The following is a 7179-nucleotide window of genomic DNA, read 5'->3' on the forward strand; positions in this document are numbered from 1 at the left end:
GGGCTCACCAACGCACCTGCATCTTTCCAGTCACTTAATTGAAATATTCGACAAATTTCTGAGGAAATTCGTGCTTGTCTTTTTTGATGACATTCTCATCTATAGTGCTACTGAGCAGGAGCATTTATCTCACTTACGACAAGTCTTTGATGTGCTGAGAGCTCACAAATTGTTGGTTAAAAGAAGTAAGTGTGTCATTGCACAGCAGCAAATTGAATATTTGGGTCATATCATCTCTCATAAAGGAGTCTCTGCTGATGATAGTAAAATCTCTGCAATGATCAATTGGCCAAGGCCAAGGACTATTAAAGGCTTGAGGAGATTTCCGGGTTTAACAGGCTATTACAGACGTTTTGTGTAGCACTATGGTATAATTAGCAGACCGTTAACCCAGCTTCTTAAGAAGGGTAATTTCAAGTGGGATGAAGAAGCGGAAAGAGCATTTAACAGATTAAAAGAAATCATGACCAAGACCCCTATGTTAGCTCTCCCTGACTTTACTAAACCATTGACGATCGAACTGACCGCTTGCAAGAATGGGGTTGGTGTAGTTATGATGCAAGATGGGAGGGAGGCCTATTGCTTACCTAAGCAAGGCATTAAGCACCAAACATTTGGGGTTTTCTACTTACGAGAAGGAACTGCTGGCCATCATCCTGGACTACTCAAAATGGCGTTCATACCTATTAGGAAACACCTTCATCGTCAAGACGATCAAGAAAGCACTAAAACATATCATGGAGCACAAGGATCTGTACTAGCTTGCAACAATAAATTAGGTGTGGTTAACTATTATAGACTGACATTAATATTAACTATTAAATAAATTATGAATTAATGTTAAAATAAGAAAGAATACATACTTAGACAAAAAAATAAAGAAAACACATACTTCAATAAAAAAAGAAAAAAAAATACTTATGCAATGAGTCGTAATATCAAATTTTAGATCAACTTTATTTTATGCTCAATTGATGCTACTTGTAAATAGTACTTTCTTTTTTTCATATAAAATTAAAAATCTTATAATTTTTACAAAACAAAATATAGGGAAAATCTTATTAATTAATGTTAATGAATAAAAATTATATGAACGACATCTTATAATATTAAATTTAGTTACAATTAATTCATTTTATAAGGAAAAGCCTTATTGACAAGTAAATTATTTTTCCAAAACTTAAAAACTGATAATCTAAATTATTGGTATAAATAATTTTGTCTACGAAACAATTTTTAAACAAGTTCGTTGTTTAGCGAGTTCCATTCCTCACGTCTTATTCTTTTGGATAAAATTGCTACACTGTCATAACTAATAAAAATTTACAAAAAGATCTAAGTGTCCATATTAAATCGGTACACTGTCATAACTAATAAAAATTTGGATAAAATCCCCCTTATATATATTTATATAAGAATATAATTCGATAGTTTTATTTAAATGTATATAACTTTGAAAAGAAATATTTCAAATTGAAACAACATAGTATTATTGTTATTTTTATGTGTGTTTACAAATATAATTATTTTTTAAATTAAACGATAAGTTTTTATCCTGGTTCAAAAGTATGTGAATCATAATTAAATTTAATTTAAAATTATTTTATCCTCAGACCCATTATATTATCAAATTCAACTAATAATATTTAATTTGATTTTAATTTAGTTTAAAACCCAGATAAATATAGACTTTTGTTTAACTCATATGAATAGTACATATTATTTGTATAAATTGGTTGAATTTTATTTTGATTTTAATATTATTTTACCGCGGATGGGTTGTATATTTTTTAGTCTGATGAATAGGTTTAAGTTATTTTTATTTTAACCAGGTGCTATTATTCGATGACGGAATACAGTCTTTTTTCAATATTCGACACGAATTTTAAAGTGAATATAAAGTATAATTTTATATTTATTTTGATTTTTTTATTAAACTTTAAACAAAAAATTTTATTCGGAACAAAAAAAGTTTTAAAAACTGTTTACGGATCTATATTTAAAGGAGTCTTAAATGTGTGTCAAGCCCGCGTCCTCCAATATATACTACTAGGGGGACATAATGAGTATAATTTTTTAGCTAAGTAGTCATTATTTTATTTTAAACACGAAATCCATTGCACCGACTAAATTTAAGAAGTTATATTTAGTTTGTTTTAAATTATATTAATCACTTCCAATAGTATAATTTTTTTTATTCAGAATAATAACATATATTATTTTGTCTTATTCCAATGTCATTACACCTATGAACGAACTGTCTCTATTTAAGTTTTGAGAAAATATCATGAATAACATAAATAAAAAAATAATCCCGTATATTATATAAACTCAAGTATTATATAAACTCAAATACGGTACCGATTAACCGACTACCAAATTTTTCATGTTTCGCCATGCCAATGCACCGAACATTTTACTTTTATTTAACAATTGTTCATTAATTTAAAATAGTAAAAAAAATTATATTAAATTTTAAACAACAAAAAAAATTACTGATTTCATTTGATTTTATTTCGGCTCTATCTTGAGTTTTGTACATCAGATTTTTACGATATACACCTCATGCGAATCTCACGAATTAATGTTTAATTCAGTGATGGTTTATAAATTTTGTTCAACAAATATGATCTAGGAATTTGAAGAAAATAGTAATTACGAATTTTGGCATTATTATTATATTCAGTTTAGAATACCTACTTATTTTTATTTAAATCATTGAAAGGGTAGGATATTCTATTTAATATAAAATACCTACTTATCGTTGGTTATAAAATTTTCATTTATTTTAAATCTAACGGTCATGATCAATTTTTTTTAAAGATATAACGATCCATAATAAACTGATAGTAAATGGACAATAACCTATCAAAAATCTGGATAAGATCCATTTTATGCATATCATATAATAAGGACCTATGTTTTACATTATTATACATTCTTTTTGTCGAATATACATTATTATCCATGATTCTAAAGATTCCCGATTTTATCGATTAATTCTCGAAAAGGCACGATACCGATTCGATTTTTGAAATCCGATTAATATTTATGTATTTTCTTAATCGGTAATATAGAATTTTAATTAAACATAAATAATGATAATTATATAATATGATAAATGTGTATTAACTTATAAATTACTACTAAAATAAGGATATTAAAACTAAATATAATTTAAAATATAAAGTGCATCTGATTAATCCCAGATCTCCGATAAATTCTAATCGGTACCTCGACCGATATCTTTCGATTACCGAATTTTATAACATTGATATTATATTAGTTTTGCAACAATGTAGTTTAGTGACAATTTTTAAGAGATATTTTGGTTAGATATTTTGAATAAATACTTTTTAATAAAAATAAATTTCTTATATATTTTTCTCAATTATAATATTAAATATTTTCTTATTAATAATTTTTATATTAATATTTCAGTTTCATATCTTGAGCTTTTAATCATATTTATATATTAATTTAATAGGCCAAATAAATAATATACGTTTTTATTGTTTTTGTTCAAATATTGTGCGGAAGATACTTGAGTTGTTGAGTAGAAGAGATTTACAAATCATATTTTGATATGTTCATATAGACTTCTCTTTCTTTCATTTTCCTGTTTTTAATTATATTTTTAGGGGATTTTTCATAAATATACTAAAAAAAAAGTTTTGCAAAAATAATTACAGTTTTTAAAAGTATTTGCAAATCTACGTTAATAAACAATTTATATTGCACAATTACGACAACAATACAAGAAGATAAAAAATTAGAAATTGGACTTCCTCCGTACACTTCGTTCCACAATTTCTTCATCATCAACAATCTGCAACTTTCTTTTTCGTCAACAAACATCATAGATTCTTTCGATTATGTACATATTCATAGAGAAGACAAACATAAAAATCAATTGATAATTTATCTGGACTTCATCATTGATATCGAAAGTCAAACTATTTCTTCAAATTTATTCAAATCGTAGAAAGGTAACTTCTAATTACTGATTTTATATGAAAATTGTAGATATACTTGTTTTGTATTATGAAAGGATTATGAAGTTTATTGTTGAGTTTGAGCAATTGATTATTTTAGTTGTATAAGAGGTTTTTGATTTTCAATATGATTGAGTTATTAAGTTGCATAAATTTGAATAATGTAACAAATTTCTTTAATTAGATTATGTTTTTAAGTGTCTAAGCTAAATGATGTTTCATTTAGCTTTTTTTGTTGCGATTGATGTGTCTAGAAAAGTAGTTATTCAGTTCTTAAATAAGTTGCATAATTTTAAAAAGAAAGTGTAAAAGTAATTCATTAATTTATGGTTGCGAAAGGATCATCTAGATGCCCTTGTAATTTACGAGGTTCAGGTTTCAATTTTATTGTTAAAGGATTTGTGAATTCAGTCGTTAGGTTGCACTACAAGAAAACTGTCAATAGACATCACACATTAGACATCGGTTAGGTTTGCCACTGATGTTAAAAGAATTTATAATATCACCCCGTGTTTTTATGATGTCTATGTTGTTTTAAAACATCGGTTCTTTTAAAACTGGTGTCTAAAGTTCCAAAAAAAAATCACTCCCCGCCCACTTTATTTTTGTTTCCGCCTTAGCCAAATAAATTTCCCCCCTTAGCAAATATTCTTCCCCCCTTTTTGTTTTTCCCCACGAGACACATAAGCTCTCTCTCTCATCCGACTCTCTCGCCCCGACTCTCTCACCCCACCATCATCATCTCCACCACTCACCACCCCCACTCACCAACATCACCGCCGCTCTGCTCACCACCATCATCTCCACCACTCACCACCATCATCTCCACCATCTCTCTCCATTTTTCTATGCTAAGCTCGTAAGAGGATAAGCTTGAATTATGATCTTCTCTACTTGGTTATCATTTTAGAAACTCGAATTGGTAAGTGAATTTACTATGTTATTTTGAAATAGGATATTCTCTGTGAGTAGTTTTCAATTGGGGTTTTTTAAAATCGAAACCCTGAATTTTTAATTTTGGTTTTTTTTTTAAATTGTAACCCTAATTTACTTATTTGAATATGTTTAATAGAATTGACGTTGCCGGAGATGATATTAGTATTAGTACATCACTGCCTCTTGTTATTTATCTGTTGCTTCAAATTTTATATCTGATGATGAGCTTTAGATTTACTAGAATAATTTTGATTGGTTGCATAAAAAAGGAACTACATATGTATGTGATAGTTAAAGTACATGTGAAAGAAAACTGATACAATCTATGATCTTTTTGTTTATTTTGGTTTTATATTATGACCTTTTACTTGCCTTTTAGTTTGGATCTAGAGGAATGAACATCTAAAAGCTTGTTTGTGCTCGTCTGCTGGATCTTTCCTGCAAAATGTTGTCACTGATTAATGATTTATCACATATTTATGTTCGAAATAGCTCATGTTGCTTTAATTTTGTGAAAAGTTGAAACAGATGTATGTGCCATGCTCTGTAGTTGACAAAACAAAAATTTTGTTGAACACTATGACCTGGTTTAGTTTTGGTTGAGTCTTGTATGTGTCTAAAAATAACATGTTGTTAGTTAAAACTTAAATATGGATACTACTTTCAGTATTTTGATTTCTGTATTATTGTAGCAATGATTCTGTATTGGCTGCTAAGAACTTGATGCTTATTAACAGGATTCGCGGGGATGAATGATGTGGGAAGCTTCAGATCTTATAATAAGACTAATACATGATTAAGCTCCCCAATGAATAGGTTTGGTGATCATGTGAATTTCTCATCTGGGCCTTCTTCTCACTCGAGGTTCATGCCTCTGAGTCCTCGGAGGAACCATTCCCAGAGCTTTTGGTCAGCTTCGCGTTGTCTTTCTGTATGGTTTTGTGTGTTGCTTGTTAATTTCTTGTCTGCATTTTTTGTTCAGTGTAGTGAACTAAACATATCTTTAAATTAAGCTTCCTAGCATGACCTCTTAGAGTTGTAGTAAATTAGAACTCTCCTTTCTGCAGATCCCTTTTGGGGAATCGTATCCAAGGTTCGATTCCTCAGGAACTAGCCAACATCGCTACTCTTCAGGAGCTGTAAGTGAAAATGTGATCTATATGACTTGGATTTCAAGTATAACCTTTGGTTGACTTAATCTGAGCTGAACTTTTCAGGTTTTTGGAAGATAATCTACTTGAAGGGCCTATTCCTCGAAACTTTGGAAGTTTGATTGGCTTGAGGAGATTGTAAGAATTATAATTACATGCCTAAAGGGTTCTTCATGGAGGGCTTTTATTTATTACATAATGTGTTCACATTTTTATCATAATTAAAACATAATTACATAATGCTTTAACACTTCTATCATTATTTATCTATTGATGGAAATCTTGCAAACAATCTTCACAGCGTTGTTTTCTGCAAATAAATTAAATGGAACAATACCAGAAACATTTGGCAACCTGAGGAATCTAGAGGATTTGTAAGTACTACTTCATCTATATTGTATATTTCTAAGTTTAACAGAGTCGTAAAATTATCTACTCCTTGCAGTAGGATAGATGGGAATGATTTCTCTGGGAAGATACCCGATTTCATTGGAAACTGGACAAATATGACAAGACTGTGAGTAATTTTGGTCGATTATGCTTCAGTTTGGTTCTACTTGGTTGTTAGTACATATTCTAGAAACTACGGTTACATATACCTCTCAATAAACTTCAAATTTTGTGCAGGGACTTGCAGGGAATAGGACTGGAGGGTCCAATTCCTTTGAGCATCTCCCGTCTGAGAAATCTAATAGAACTGTAAGAACTGCTCAAATATCTAGCCAATGTTTAATACCTTCATGACTTTCTATCATTGTAGTTGATTTTTGGTTTGGACTTTTGAGATCAGTTGATTACTTCTGTGCTTTCTGTTGATAGGAGGATATCTGATCTGACTGGAAGAAAATCGACTATCCCAGATTTAAAAGATATGCAATCCTTGCATGTGCTGTAAGTCGTACATAAATTTTGTCTGATGCAGATGTGTTTCCCTGAAAAAATTAGTTAACATTTCTTTTTTTTGCAGGATATTAAGAAATTGCTTGATCAATGGTGCAATTCCAGAATACTTTGGAGTACTTGGTCAACTAAAAACCCTGTAAGCTAACTTTTATTATTGCTCAATCCGGAACTAATTTCTGGTAATGGAGTTCCTC

At 29.6% G+C, this 7179-nt stretch overlaps 1 long non-coding RNA gene across 1 annotated transcript; it reads left to right on the forward strand.

The window, feature by feature from the left end:
• The first annotated feature begins 5725 nt into the window (after window positions 1-5725).
• On the forward strand, window positions 5726-6974 carry LOC141710593 (uncharacterized). The gene is made up of 5 exons (XR_012570969.1): window positions 5726-5862; window positions 5999-6070; window positions 6149-6220; window positions 6528-6599; window positions 6902-6974. It is a non-coding gene; the product is annotated as an uncharacterized LOC141710593 (long non-coding RNA).
• Window positions 6975-7179: the final 205 nt, after the last annotated feature.

The sequence above is a fragment of the Apium graveolens genome, chromosome 3, assembly GCF_009905375.1.
Source record: "Apium graveolens cultivar Ventura chromosome 3, ASM990537v1, whole genome shotgun sequence".
Taxonomy (NCBI): domain Eukaryota; kingdom Viridiplantae; phylum Streptophyta; class Magnoliopsida; order Apiales; family Apiaceae; genus Apium; species Apium graveolens.